We start from the raw sequence: 15,506 nt of genomic DNA, 5'->3' as shown, positions 1-15,506 counted from the left end.
CTCCCAGCTCTACGGCTCTTAGCGTGAGAGCACACGTCCACAGTCCGCTCTGGCCAACGCTGAGCTGAGTTGAGTGGCATAACATGGTAATAATAATGATAATGTCTTATGCTTTTTCATTTTCATGGCACTTTCCAAACATTAACTCAGGAGCCCTCCTCTTTTGCCATCATTTCAGTAAGAGTTATTATCTCAAGAGCTGGGCAAATCATCCATGACAATTTACCTCTTTGAGAGATTTTCCCTCTTTTGTTGGCTGCAAATTGCCTGCACACACCACGCGGTTTTGAGGCAAGATCCTTCAGCCAAAAAACTGCCGAAAACTTGTTCTGCACAGTGGGACCATGGACTGGGTGTCTGGTCATGGGGCGTTTCCACCCAAAAAGGTTCCTGCTCCCCAGAGGGGGGGCTGCCCAGTAATTCATGTCTCCGGTAGCCACGCTCACCATTACACACTCAAGTGTAGTTTTGGAAGAATTTCATACTGCTTGGCGAAATGCACCCATCAGGAAAAGAAGTAAAACACCGACTGTGAAATCTTTGTCCCGGGCTGACCCTGAAGGGTCCACTTGTGAGCCAAACAGGGCATGGGGAGCTGCTGTCAACCCGGAGGAGCTCGTGTGTGCCTGATACAAGACAGCAGCCATAACATTCGATGGCTGCATCTCTTGAGCGGGGACAACCCAGATTTGCGGACGGCGACAGATAATTTGGCATGGGCTTTGGTTTGTTACTGAGCAATCTCGTGAGGTGCTGGGGCAAACGCTGCAGTACGAGGGATGGGCATTAGCTGGATTTCTCCCCTGCATGGAGTTTTAGGTGACTCCTGTGGTCAGGACCTTGGCTCTGGGCTGGCACCTGCCCCCTTTATGCAGAAGGGCTGAAATTAAGGAAAAATGAATTGGTATCAAAGAGACTAAATAGCAAATGAATGGCAGCCATTTAATGGCCCAGAAAATGACCTTACTGCTGCTTCCTAGGAGACTTTAATATAACCCTAGTGATTTCTGCATTTCCTTTGTAATTTATCATGCCCGAGTCATTAGGATGTGGAGCTAATCAGTGAATGCATCTCTAATAAAAACGGGATTGCTAAGTCAGCTCAGCAGGCCTCTCCATCTCCCCTCCCTCCCCTCTCCAAGCAAAGGCTGGAGGAGAAAGGCGCACTGCTGAGATCTCCTTCTTGGAGAGGTGAAAACCGGGAGCATGTGAGGAGACTGGGGGAGACAGAGCTGCTCCTGGTGCAGTGCAGGGTGCCAAGCCCAGGCCAGCCCTTCGGTCCATGCTCTGGACCCATAGTGAGGCCAGAGAAAGGGGCTTCTTAGTCCACATTCACTTGTCTCCTTCCCCCCTCTCTCCCAAAGGACTTGGACGTGCAATCTCTCACTCCTCTCCATCACATCGCCCTTAGCAATGGCCTTTTTCGCATGCCACTCGCTGCCCTCGTGGCGGGTCAGGCACCTCATGCACGCTCAGCTCCACGGGCGGGAGACGCGCGCACGGCGCGGACGACACCGGGGGACAGAGCTTGCTGCTCCCACGCAGCTACGGCGCGATCAGAGTTCGCACCACAGCCCCGCGGAGCACAGGAAGGCGGTGTGCCGAGAGCTGAGCGCTGAAGGGCCCTGCTCTCCGACGACGTGGGCAATTAATAGGGAAAAGCAGCATGAGTTCGCTATGTTTACAAGCTCCTCATTAAAATTGCAGCATGGTGGGCGTTTTTCCTTTAATAAAGTGTTTGAAAGGCTTTTTTTATATCAACATAAATTTCAGAAAGGGGATCTTGGTGTCGGCATAACTCTTTGAGCCTTTCCTAATAGGAAAACATTTTAAATGTGCTCTTAACATTTATTAGAGCTCTATAGTGCTGGCATGCACTGTCCATGTGAGCCTCGCCGCATAGCTCTTTCACTCTGGACAGCACCAGTCTCCCTCAAATCACCCCTTCCCCTTGCTCGAGATGTTCTTGATGCCATCCGTGCCTGCAATGGGAGCAGCTGAAGCTTATATAATAGTTAGGAAACCTTTTTTCCAGCCACTGGTGCTCATAACGTGCGCACTGAACACCCTTGCCCCCGCGGTGGAGAAAGGGGCACCAGTGCTGGCAAGCCCAGTTCACACCAGTATGCAGGAAGAGCTAGCACGGGTTGACGTGCCTGTGTGAAGCTGGTGTGTGGTACCAGTTCCTACTTATGGGTGGCCACGGGCTTTTCACTGGATATGGGAGCTCTGATGTTTGCTTTTGCATGTGTCTACCTGATCATCTCCCCACCCCGGCTCTCTCTGCGTTGTGCTTCCCAGGAAAACCTCTGCCTAGCTCCCCTGCTGCGCCAGCGCTGCCGATGGCAAGTGTCACCCATGTGGGGACGCCGAGCTGCAAGCCATCGCGCTTAGACCATTAAACGATGTTAATGAACGCTGTGTGACAACGGAGCGCGTACGGGAATGCGCGCGGGGACTCGCAGGCACGCCTGAATACATTCATTACGGGCAGCGTTACAGGCACGGTGACAACGTGATTCATAATCATACGACACAGAAAAAACAGGTCCTTCTGTTTTTTGTTATTATGTTAATAAGCCAAGGCTGCGGAGAGGAGTCAAATGACTGATTTGGCCTGTAAATTCTAGCGGTACCTTCCTGAAAAGCCATTACCCTTGGAACAAACCCAAGCCTTAATGCAGCCTGTCGTTTTGGAGAAGGATTTAATCACCAGCCACGTGAAGCAGAGTCACAGGTTCTCCACAAGAAACGAACTCGGTAGCCGGTGCATGTGAGTGCTCCGCAGAGGAACACGGGATGAAGATCTAGGAGGATGAGTGAGGGCGAGGATGGGGGCAATGAAGGCCCATACCGGGAGGAGGTCTCGGGAGTAGAAGCAGGAGGGACGTTGAGAGCAGAGGGATGGGAGCAGAGTCTCCCCCACAGCTAGCGCAGGCAGTGGAATTAATGAGTGTGAAATGAAGATAAATGCCATTTAGGTTGCTCTTAAAATCAAATGAATTTGTTCTTTCCAGAAAGCCAGCCTCTTTTTCTGATGCTCTTGTTTCAAGGCAGCGAGAGGAGACCTCTGTAATGCACATTAGCATTAATGGGAGTTAAGCATTTAAATCTCCGTCCCTGGAGCACTTAGGAGAGAATCCATCCTTTCTTGCGCTCCTAATAGCTCTGTTACCCTCCTTCTCAGGCAGAGCTGACAAAGGGATTTCTGTCAGGCTTTGATTTTCTGTTGTCCCAGCGCGTGGATGAGCGCAGTTGGGTGCAGAAGGCTGGTGCATCAGCAGGGCTGCAGCCGGCTCCCGGCAGCCAGGAGCAGTCACGAGAAACCGAGAAAAGCACCATTTTAAACTTTGCACCATCTCTCAGACAGAGCTGGTCTGATTTTCCTCCAGCAGAACCCAGCTGCCGGCGATGGAGCTCCTCCAGGTTTCCTCTGAGGTGAGAAGGGAGCTGGGCCTGTTAGTTTCGGATGTGCTGGGTCTCGCTTGGTGTTGAATGTTGGATTTGCGGGACTCGGCTCTGTGTGACAGCTCCATCTGGCATACCGAGAAGAGTCTGAAGTTAGCTGGCGTTGGCCAGCAACAAGAGTGAGGAACAGTTGCTCTCATTTCAACCCCAAATGCGTTTGCAGGCTGTGACACTAGACAACATGCCTAAAGCAGTCAGGAGAGATGCCAGCCTCATGGAGAAGAGGGCTCTGGAAGCTGAAAAATAATTGCTAGTCCAGGTCCCCCTGCCAGCTGGAAGCAACCACAGCCCCTTTACACCCAGGAACTGTGCAGCTCTGTGCTGCCTGTCTCCCGGCCCCGCGCGGCTGCACCTCCATGCGAGAAAGCAAGCTTTTGCGGACGTTAAAAGGTTGCAAGTTCAAGTGAGAACAAGGAAAGTACATTTTTGTTCAACGTCAGGCTAAGTGTACTCCTAAGTGCAGCATCTTCTGTACAATAGTGGTCAGTAGCAAATCTCTAGGGAAGAGTCATGAAGGTAAAAAAAGTGTATAAGATACCTCCCTAAGTGCTCTTCCAGCCTCCCCCAATTTGCAGCTCAGGAATCTCATCAGGTAGGTTGGCTTTTGTGTAAGCTCTGTAACCCGCCTTGGTTTTCTCTTCCACAAAACTGCCCAGTCTCGTCTTGGACCAACATAAGCTTTTACCATTCACAAGGTCCTACACCAAGAAGTTCATAGCTTAACCGCACGCCCTGTGAAAACCACCTCCTCTGCGTTGCTGCAAACCGTGCCCTTTGCAAATGCCATTTGCACCTGCGACTGTACAGATGACTGCACCTCCACATTTGTCATGGATGAGCAAGTGCTCCCTGTAACCCTAGGACAGAAACTCACCCTAAAAGAGCTCTTGGCCTTACGCTGAGACCCCAGGACCTGTTCTGACATCCCAAGTGTTGTGACCTGCTCCTGTGTCTTCTCTCCTTTCAACCAGGTCATCTCATAGCCACTTCCTCTACTGGAACAAGAGCTGCTACCCACCAGAAGGACGTGTTTGAATGTGGGCAGTGAGGCTACCATAACGAAGCAAAATAGAAGAAGAATGAGCCGTGGCAAGAAAAGATGCCATTCCTCGTTCTGCTTGTACCCTTGAAAGGATGAGGAGCTGTCACAGATGCTGGAGTTGAAGTCATGCTACTTTCCTTTAATTAAAGCATAGGACCTACAGTTTCTGCATCTTGAGGCAAGCTTACTGTATGTGATGCCTGACTAATTAAAATGGGATGTTTAATTAAAACTTGAATTAAATCAGAAAGTTGATGAAGCTAAACTACTGCTAATTGGCTTTCTGTTCCAGGCATGAGAGCCTGACTTCAGGATTCAGAGCTGCCTATGAACAGAAACCAGGAGCTCTGCACTGGAGCTCCTGCCCGGGCCATCAGGAGAGCCGATCCTGCTCCTCCTAAAACAAACCAGCCCCTCCAAACACAAACCTGCCCCTCCAAACACGAGCCTGCAGTGCAGGGCAAGGACTTGAATCTCCCTGACTAGCAGCACCAGGCTCACAGACCTGGTGGCCAGCCATAAAAGAGGGACCTTGCCATTTCCATTCAACCCTACCCTGCACAGAAGATTCATTCATGTCCTGAACGAAGCTGCAGGTGGCCAGTGAAGGGAATGGAGCAACAGCAGCAGCTACAGCCTCCCCCAAACCTCCAGGAACCAAAAAGCAACTCACCTTTAACTTTTCAGGGACCCAAATAACCAGAGGCACAAGTTCACAGAGGAGTTCACTGAAGTGCTGGTGGCTAAATGTCCTCAAATCCCCCTGGGGTTATAGGTCCTGGGAGAATGGAGAGGAGCTGGAAGCAGGAGCCTTAACTTGCACCCTCTCCCGGCTCCCCAAGCCGAGGAGCACAGACCGAAAGGGCTGTTGGAGTCACTGTGGAAGAAATGTGGTCCAGAAGATCTTCGGAGCACCAGATCCACATACCCCATCTCCTGCAAGCCACAAAACCCTCCCACTCCCTGTCACAAACTTCGGACCTCTTGTAGGAGACCAAAGCCTGTAGATACGCTGTGCCACAAGGAGGGAGCAGGGGAGACTGAGGAAGCACCATGTCCCAGGGTCCTGCAAGGGCTGGGTCCTCATGGGAGACACTGGGTGACTGCAGGGAGTTGACTGTGCCTTGTGCTGCAAAAGATCCCACCGATCTGCCCCAAGGAGAGGCTCCTTCCTGACCCGGACTGGGTTAGGTTACCCTGGGGTGTTAGCCCTGATCGCACGAGCATTAGACACCCACTTCATCCCTTCTTGTGAAGACACAGCAGCCTCATTTCAGCCTCATTTTGATCACTACTTCCAGACAACAACTTCTAGAGTTCTACCAGTTTGCCAGCTCCCAATCCATATGATGTGAGGTGACACCGCACGGTGCTTGGCACTTAGTACCTATGTGGGAATAAGGAAACCTCTTACCAAAAACGCTTTACACCTCTGCAGCTACTGCTATCAAACCTGAACCTCCTCAAGCATTTGTCTGACAAGGCTATTTCCTAGAAACCTCCACAACCGGCATTAATCATTTCCCTGCCCTTTTACTCCCCAGCGAGGGAACCCCAGACCAACTCTTCCCTGATTTTGCCCAAGATCGATACCAGACTAATCTACCTATGGTGACCCCAATCGTGCCCCTCTGCCACGCTGTGCTAAATCAGACCTGTGATCAATCACCATCGTGCCCATCTGTGCACGCCAAACCCAGGGAGCCAGGCGCGGATTACGCTTCCCAGCCTGACTCTCCGCTCTTTCCAGCCAGGCAGCTTGCTGTGCCGGGTGCTGCCAGGGCAGCAGCTGACTCCTGACTCTCCGTGCAGCTGCGACCTCCCGCCTCTCTCTTCTCTTCCTCTCTCTTCCGCTCTGCTAAGCCAGGTCCCCTGGAACCGCACTGGGCACGCAGACGTGCAGCCGCCCGTGGATTACACCCGGAGGTCCCCTGAGGCAACCTTCCGCTCGTCCGGAGCGCCTGCCCCCGAAAGGCTGTCTGAGAGCAGAGCTTTCGCTGCCGCCCGCTCGGTCTCTGCATGCTGAATTCCTCGGTGCCTTCTGAGAGCAATCAGGCGACAAAAACCCTCGAAAGCTGGCCTGAGTCGCTGGAGAGCAGCGTTCGCTCCCAGGCCCTCCCCGCCATGCCTCTGGCAGGTTTGCAGGATGAGCAAAGCCAGACCGTCCTACTTACTAATAACTGCAACTTTGAGCCAGGAGAGGCTACAGGAAGAGCGTGGAGCTGAATTACACCCCTCTTCAAACGGAGCTATTCTGCTGTCGTGTATCTGACACAGGCCCAGCTCAGGTTTTCCTGGCTTCCCACGAGAAGGATGTGCTCTGAGCCTGACATAAAGCTCCTGAATGCGGCAAAAAACAGTAACAGACGGAAGCAGTAAATACGCCCCTAGGAGCAGCTCCCGCTCCCACGCTGCAGGCAACGGGGGAAGCAAGGGACAGGAAGACAGTGGCAGCTAACGCTGCGTACTGGGGGCCTTGGTTCTTCTCTTTCACTGCTGATATGCTGGAGAAACTGGGGTATGCATGACGAAAATGAAGTGCAAAGTACTAACATATAGCAGCCCCTGGGAGAAGAGCTCCAGGCAGGGCACGTGCCTGGCGCGCTCGCGGGCCGTGCTGCTCCTGCCGCCCGGGCAGCTGCGTGGAGGCAGCTGCGCATCTGCAGAGCAGATGATCTCTGCGCACGCAAGGCAGGTGGGTCTCCGGGGCAGGCAGGGAACTGCAAAGCGGATTATCTCTGGGGCAATTTTAATCATCACAGGAGTTAATTCCAGGGCCTGTGGAGAGGCCCCTCAGTCTCCAGAAGAGGCAGAGATACCATTACACCTGCTGTTTTTATCAAGAGCCTGCGAATCCCCCCAGCGAGGAGCTAAGGAGGGAGTCTCACTGCTTGAGACCACAGAAGAGGCTGTTCAGCTTTTCTGGCAGCTCGGACAGATCGCAGCCCTGATGACGGGCAGCCTGTGCCATCCCTGGGGCTGCCGGCATGTCCCTGCATTCACTGCGACCTAGTGAACGATCTTCTCACAAGCCACCTTGCAACCACGTCATCAAACTCCTGCTGGCGAGTTCTGCACGTCTGATTGTTTGACATGGGTCTGCAGACAGCACCGGGAAGCACCAGGGTTGCTTGCAGCATCTCTAGAAGCCTTGCTTGGAGAAAGTCTGGTTAAAGTGCAGGGGCGCTGGCTTGGGAATTCAAGGTGGGGGTTCAGGTCCTCCTTCTTGTACGGGCTTCTCCCAAAGGCTGCTGAGAAGCGATTCCAGATTGCAAAGCACTAGGTGTCCTGGTTGCAGAAGCCATTAGGTCTATGAATGAGGAGGCAGAAAGTTCCAGTGAACATAAGGATTCATAGCAGGAACAAAATGCTCTGCTGCTTCAGAGTGGAAATGATAGCGTGTGACCTGGCCCCCCAGGCGCCCACAGCCCAGACGTCCAGGAGAGGCTCTGCCGTGCACACTGCTCCTAGCAGGTGATCTGGAAGCCAGCACTATTCTTTAGCAGTTCTGGCATAAGAATTGCATGCATTAAAGTCCATAAAAAGAGAATGAGTGACAATCTCAGTGCAAGACTTGTCTCCCACAGGGTTACCCAGCGCTGGCTAACGTGCGAATCCAGGAGTTAGCGACCAAGTTGCAGCAGGCAATTTTCAGAAGATTGGCAGTCTCCCTTTAGGACCACAGTCCCTTCCTGCCGCGTGTGCAGGCGAAGGGGCTCTAGGCAGGCAACAGGAACTGCCAGCCCTTAGCCAAGCAGTGAGCTGGGCTGCGCAAGCCGCAGTGCTCGCACAGATGGCCTGGTGGACTTTGCCAGGGTTACTGCAGGACACGAGGACGCTACTGAGACCAGGCTGAATAAAATATGCAAGAAACTCAGCATAAATTTAGCATTGCCCGTAGCAAGCCCGCAGCAAGGCCGGGAGGAAGCAGAGCAGGGTGCCTGCCAGAGGTCAGGCTGTGCTCCCCGGAGCAGGGAATCCCAGAGCCGTGCGGGAGGCAATGAAAGGATTTCAGCAAGGTCATCACTCCTGGAAAGAATGCATCCTTGTCTTATTTCCGGGCTGAAGCCTTTGAATCAGTTCTGCCTGCTGAGGAAATACAGTGGCCCAATGTCTGCGTGAACAAAGCCAGTGGTCGGGGCCATCTGTGTGCACGAGCGACGGCACGTTGGTGCTCGGGGCTCCGGCTCCTGGTTGATTATCGCAAGCAGCCGAATCTAGCTGGCTCCCAAAGGGAACGCAGGGGAGAGTCTCACGGGCGGCAGGGTGATTTTGGTAGCGGGGGGATCCCAAGCAAGCTGAGCCCCAGCAAGCAGACCCCTCTCAGGGCCAGCCCTTCACCCGGACATCACCCGCCACTGCCCTGGGGGACCCTGCCCGGCGCCGTCCTCCCCAGCCCGCACCCAGCAAGCACCGATAACCCTGTGGCAGCTCCTTATCGCCCCGGATGACAGATGCACGTCCGCACGTGAGATTTCACTTTGATACTCGCTGACTTAGGGCGGGGGGGGGATAAATAAAAACAACCTGGTCTGAGCTGATAAGGCCTCCCACGCCGACACTGCCAGGATTGACAGTGATTTTGCTCCACACTGCAGCGCCCAGGAAGGCTTTACCGCTCTGTTATCGATGCTATCAAAAAATAAGTGGCTTTAACCAAATCCCTCACAGGCATCCCGGGAGGTGGAAGAACGCCGGGGATGTGTCGCGGTGTCAGGATTTGTGGTAGCGGTGCCGCTGCTTGCTGCCACCCCCCACGACCGCCGAGGCTCCCAGCGGCACCGCTACCACAAACCCTGACACCGCGACGCATCCCCGGCGTTCTTCCACCTCCCGGGACACCTGCGGGGGATTTTGTTAAAGCCACTTATTTTTTGAAAGCATCAACTGCAGGCTGCTGTACTGGACATCTTCAGTTAACTGGGCCACCGGGGGAAGGGAGAGCTGCAGTGGCACAGGGGAACGGAGGGGACGATGGCCACGATGTACATAGGTAGGGTGTGGGATAACATGACCTGTGCTGGGGACACAGGTCGCAGGGACACAGTGTGACCCAGGAGGCAAATGACAGCATGGGGAGTCAGCAGACCCGGGGGCTATTCCTCGCTGCGAGGATGGGCTGACGATGCTCTGTTTGCAGAACGAGGACGTAGTCTCTGCTTTGAGTTTTAGGGAGAAGAAACGTGAACACCAAGATCTTACTAATATCCCTTTGATATTGCCCAATTAACTCCCGCTTTGCTTCATTAACCATCAAAAACAAACCACCTCAGCTTTTCATCAGCAAAACCGAACGCACGTCACTTTGAAATCACGGAGAGAACTGTCGGCTCTGTCACAGAGATGCTGAGAAAAACACAAGCTGAGCAAGGGTCTGCTGGCTGCCTACAGGTACCCCGAGGGCAAACACGGTCAGGGTGAAAAGCTATTTCAATAAACACCAAGCACTGCGGCCTAATCGGCGCAGACCTGTGGAGCGAGCTGGCGCTGCGGACCTGGTGTCCACACTCTGCAGCTATTCTACGTCCCTTGTTAAACTCGATGAGATACATATTGCTGCAGCTCTGCACACGGAGATCGGGGTGCAAACGCAGGTAGACAGCACCGGGAATATACAGCAGCTGTTCACCGCAGGCTGTTTTTCTGAGTTGAACGGTAATTTCCACATCCTGGCCTGCACGGCAATTTCCCTTGGAATCTTGTTACCAGGATAATATTAATTGAGCTGACTTCTTCAAGGATTCAAACCCCAGTGAGAAGGCGATGAACTTTGCTGACAGCAGCTTCACACAAGCAGGACTAGAACAAATTCCTCCCCACCGTCCCTCGCGGGGGCAGCTCAGGACGCAGCAGCCAGCAACTCAGCTCCCAGCTCTGAAGCCTATAGCTGGCTGAGACGGAAATGGCATCCTCAGGACTCATCTCTCCATCTCTAAAGCACTCACGGGCAACCTTGCAGACCGCGGGGAAAGGGTTAGTGCAGGCTGTATGAGGCATCCATGCACGACCCTCCTAAAGAGCATTTAACAAGAAGGCATCAGCTAAAAGCAGTCTCTGCCCATGGTTTTCATCAGATGCCTGTGTGAACCTTGTCACTCCTGGAGGCCAAGATGAGACCTCAGGGAAAGAGGGCTCCTTCCTGCTTGCATTTATGACGCCCAAGTCCCCACATAAGGTTGACTTCACTGCAGCACTTAATGCGTTTGTACAGCCTCCAAATGCCACGACAGCGAGATCATGGCCAACACCACCCATTTACTAGTGCTCCTGAGATCCTCCCACGATCCGGGCCTAACACAATTCCCAGGTACCAGCAGCACAACCCAGGGGTCTGGGCTCATTTCCAGTCCCACGGACACACTTTAGAGGAATGCTCTTTGGGCTAACGAGACTTGCAGATGTGATGCATGCAGACACCAAAGTGACACGCGCCAGCAACAGAGGTAAGGGCAACTTTTAAGGAGGCAGACAGGAGGAAGGCAAGAGATGCTTTGGCCGGAAAAGGCAGGGTGAGGATCCTGGTGCAAGCCAGACCCTCTCAAAGCAATGGTAACACGTAGCTCCCTTTAATGATTTGCTGAGCGGTTTCTTAAGGAGCGTAACCGTAATGACGGCTGATTACAGTCACTCACGACCCAGCCAGGAGCACGCTGATCTATAGCCGCCGTCACGCGGCTGGTGGCATTTCCAAAGCGCCCTGGAAGCACAGGGCTCATTTGCTGTGTGTCAGTGTTGTCACGTTTCCAGAGATGAATGAGGCTGGTGAGAGGAGAACCCGCAGCTGATCTATGCCTCCTCCTGGCTCCCTGCCCTTCCCTGCAAGGCACGGTCCGGAAATCACACCGTGCGTCCTGACTGGGTGGAAAGGCACATAGCTCCCACGGACCAGCACTTACAGCCACCTCCCGAGCAGACGGCCTGCTTCTTTGCTAGAGGGGTGATTTATGGGCAGAATAAGCACAAAACTACATCTATGCTCATCTCTGGAAAAGCTGGCAACACACTATCTTGCACAAGTTCTTCCTATACTTGCGGAGAATGCAGGAAAAGGAGGTTTCAATGCTCTTTGCTGCTCCCCAGTCCTCAGAGGGTTGAGTGTTGGAGCAAACCTCCGTGTGGCGAAGGGCAGCCTTGTGACCGTGACCGCACGTGCCGGGGCCCTTCCACGGGCCGTGACAGCCGGGCAGACAGTGCCCGGGTCAGACCCTGCTCCTCCTGCAACGAGCTCCTGGAGCTGGGGGGAAAGCCAGGCTGACCCCTCTGATTCTGCACTTCTCTTGTCATTTCCAGCTGACCTAGCTCTTCCTGGACCTGAAGAACAACTGGCCTTCGCTCTCACCCAGGTGGTGACCGCTCAGGGGAGCGGTGCACATCCAAGCACATCCTACCCACATGCTTCTCTGAGGAGCAGGGAGCTGGAGCCCGGAACGCTGCTCTTGCAGAGCTGCTAGGGGAACATGTATGGACTCCCCCCCGCTGGAGATCTGACCCTACGTTTTCCTCAGCACTGGAGGAGTCAGGCTGGATGGTCACACAGTTCTCCCCCCTGCGATGCTTCCTCTCCTAGTCTGCACAGGGACATTCCCACAAGGAACGGCTTCCTACAGCCTCCTCTGCTTTTGACTGCAGCTGCTGTTACCACCGGAGCAGGGAGATAAAACTAACAGAACCGAATCCAATTAGAGAGATCAGGAAATGAAAGAGGAGATGGGAACATTTCCAAGCTGCTGAGAGCTCAGCGTGCTCTTGTGCCAAGAATGGAGAATCACAGATGAGGAGGTGGTGTGCCCGGTCCCACTTAGGACGCTGGCATCCTTTGGCTGCATCAGCACTGCACCAAGCAGAGGTGTGGGAGATCTCCAGGAGAGAGTTGAGGGCAACGCTATGTAGCAAGGCTCAGCATCACATCAGCGCAGCCCCGTTAACATACCCTGCTAATTGGTGGGGACGTAGCTTTGCTCTGCTCAGGCTGTGTCTGGAGCAAGCTCTGGAGCAGCACCACAGAGCTGTGCCTTGGCCTCATATTTTAGACAAGCAGATTGGCATCAAGTCCTGACAGCAAAACTCTTCCTGAGACTTAAATCAGTCGGGGAGGGTGGGAGTACAGCGATCAACCTCCTAAAGTCACCTGGACTTCCTAAGTCTGGTCTGATCCACAGATGTCCTTTGCCTAAGCACGATAAAGGGCAGGATGAGTTGCAGACAGACTGCTAGGAAAAAACACCCAGAAGATGAGTCTGTGCTGAAGGGAAACTGCAGAAATCTGGCTTCCTGGTGCCCTGGAAAGTGAGAATGCATGTTACTCAGATGTGCCATTAGATGCTGCTTCCCTTTGGACCTCCACCAATGTAGAGTTAGCCCTGAATGAATATCCAGGGGGGAAATGGAGAATGACAGCTTATTGACCCAGAGTTATCCACTCGCCTGCTGTGCAGATGTTGAGAAAGTCAGTGCATGGCAAATATTAAGAGTAATAAGGTTCATCAGCGCAAGGTAATCAGGGCAACTGATCTAGTTATAACCAGCCTCAAAAAGCACAGAGTTCAGCTTCTTGAACAATACTCTGCAGGTCAGAAGGAACAGGCTCATAAAGCATGATCTTGGCGGCCCCTGAAATAGCATTACTATTGTTTTAAAAAGTAATAAATTCATTGCACAGCCTTAATTAGAGAGAACAGCAGTTAATAAAACCAGACACTACATTTCCTGAGAAGTCCACTTAACAGCTAACCTCTGCGGCAGCTGATCCCTCTTCAGATCACTGTTCTTTGTGGCATTTTCTCTTCACTCTGAATAAGCCTCTGAGCCCTGGATTCCCCCTCTCAGGGCAGAGCCCACCTAAGGGCACAGGCACTGCGCGCCCACTCGGTGTCCTGAGCTCCTGGGCCACCTCTGAGCACAGCCTCCCCCGATGCTGGCTGCCCCCGCAGCGCCGGCTCTCCAAGATGCGATGGCAGGGGGTCTAGGTCGGCCTCCCAGCAGCAGTGCCGAAAGGCACTTGCGAAATGCTGTGTGACAGGCTGCAGCAGGGGACCGATGTGGCCCATGTGGTGTCCCCGCAGGAACCTCCGCCTGGGGGAGTGAACTTGCTCTTCGCTCCCTGCGGTGCAAGGGGGAGAGTGGGGCACGGCGAATCCCACGCACCACCTCGCCGACACGTGACATTACCCTCAATGGAAGTGCTCTTGTTTGGCCTCACGTCAGCAGAACTGGGCTGAACATCACTTACTTTCTCCACTGAGATGAAATAAATCCTCTGGTTGTTGCTCTTTGTCTTGACTCCGTCAGGTGTTCTGGGTTTGACTCTGCTACAACTTCAGGGGCATAAACTGAGCTGATGCCTGGACTGCAGGATCAGACCTGCATACAAAGGTCCCCCAAACTGGCTTTTCAGGACTACAGGGCACTCTAGGATCCAAGCAGGAGGCTGTCTGTACAACCTAAGGGAGCCTCTCTCCCATAAATAATAAAGACACAGGTCAGCGTGGTCTAAATCACAACAGTCCCACCGATTTTGCTCCTCTGACCTCGCAGAAAGCTTTCCATTTCCATCAGCATTGCTCAGCCAAGCAAACAAGTTGTGCAGCACTACCCAAAGCCGAGCGACTCTGAGGTTGAGTGAAAAGCCATGATATCAGTTCCCAGACGGCAGGATTTGTGACAGGGATACTGCCTCGTCAAGCCGGGTGCAGCAGAAGCCTTTGTAACTAAACAACCACATTTTATCATAACCACAGCAGACAGTAGATGATAGTAGATGACAACTCTGATAGGACTGCTTTTATTTTATTTTCTCTTTCTGTGCCTGCATTTGAAGAAAATCCCCACTGTCCTACACAGGCAGAACTGAGATATATGTCCTTTAAGGTGCCTTAAAACGAGTTTACAAGAGCAACGGTTGCTGCAAGGTAGAAGCCTAAACATTAGGCTACCTTCTGGTAGCTGCCCTGCTATGACCAAGAGCAGCCTCCGTTCACTGGGAAACCTACTTTGGGTCTACATCCCAAAGCAGGACTGCACTGATAATGCACCCTGAGAGAAGGTTGTCCTGTACTATCCCTCCCACAAGCTAGTGAAGGACTTCAAGAGAGGCAGTGGGAAAGGTGGAGCCTCTGACAGAGATGGAAGGCCAAACATCCGTTGTATCACTAGGGGTATATTCACTGCATGACCAAGATGCCACTCTTGCTGTCCTGTGACAGAGGAACATCTGGCCATTTGTATGTCAGGCGTCTCTCCGGGCAAGGTGGCAAAAATCAAAGCATCCCATTGCATGATGCTCAGGAAACATCTACCAACAGTCCAGCTTGCCAGCTCTTCCCAAGGACTCCCATGTCCCCATGCCACAAAGAGAGGAGGACGTGAAGCAGTTAGTGATGCTGTTATGGTCAAAGTTAATAATATATATGGAATAAGGAGTTGGAGCAGCAAAACTCTCTCTCTGCTTCAACTCACCCGTGTGAAAGGCTCAAGGCTGTAATATGTGGAGGATGGGATTCACCAGGGTTAAGTCCATACTGAGACTCTAAATTTCAGTCTACATTTTCCTGGCAGGATCCTTTCATCATTTTTCTTGTAGAATTTCTTAAACCCACTTGTCTAATATGAAAATACCCAGTGAACAGCACAGTCCCCAGAAGCAGGACTCAGGTTTGTTGGCACAGCGGAGAGATCCGGGTAAAGGTTTGGTACGTCTCACAGTGAAGGAAAAGCAAACCAGGCGCATTGCTTCCTATGGGGAGCCGCATAAGTGCAGCAATCTGCTGCCTCTATCTAGCAAACAGCCCCCGGCCTGATGCTCCGCTCGACCTTCCTTCTGCTTCAGGTTCAGGGAGCGCCAGAGGGCTTGAGTCACCTCAAAAGAAAATGAGCTCTCCAGGGAAGGCTATAAAATGCTCTTACTTATCCAGAACACACAAGTATTAGGGGAAGGACTCCCAGAAAAGGTCAAGGAGCTTTAAAACACTTCTGCTCACATCCAAAGCAGGGAAAGGTT

At 52.8% G+C, this 15,506-nt stretch overlaps 1 protein-coding gene across 1 annotated transcript in view; it reads right to left on the bottom strand.

The window, feature by feature from the left end:
• TRIM9 (tripartite motif containing 9) overlaps positions 1 to 15,506 on the bottom strand; it is a 78,200-nt gene that overhangs the window by 37,089 nt on the left and 25,605 nt on the right. The gene's annotated exons all lie outside the window — the stretch shown is intronic.

This window comes from Apteryx mantelli, chromosome 4 (assembly GCF_036417845.1).
Source record: "Apteryx mantelli isolate bAptMan1 chromosome 4, bAptMan1.hap1, whole genome shotgun sequence".
In the NCBI taxonomy this organism is placed as follows: Eukaryota; Metazoa; Chordata; class Aves; order Apterygiformes; family Apterygidae; genus Apteryx; species Apteryx mantelli.
The sequence above is the reverse complement of the archived record's forward strand: the minus strand, read 5'-3'. Positions and strand labels throughout refer to the sequence as shown.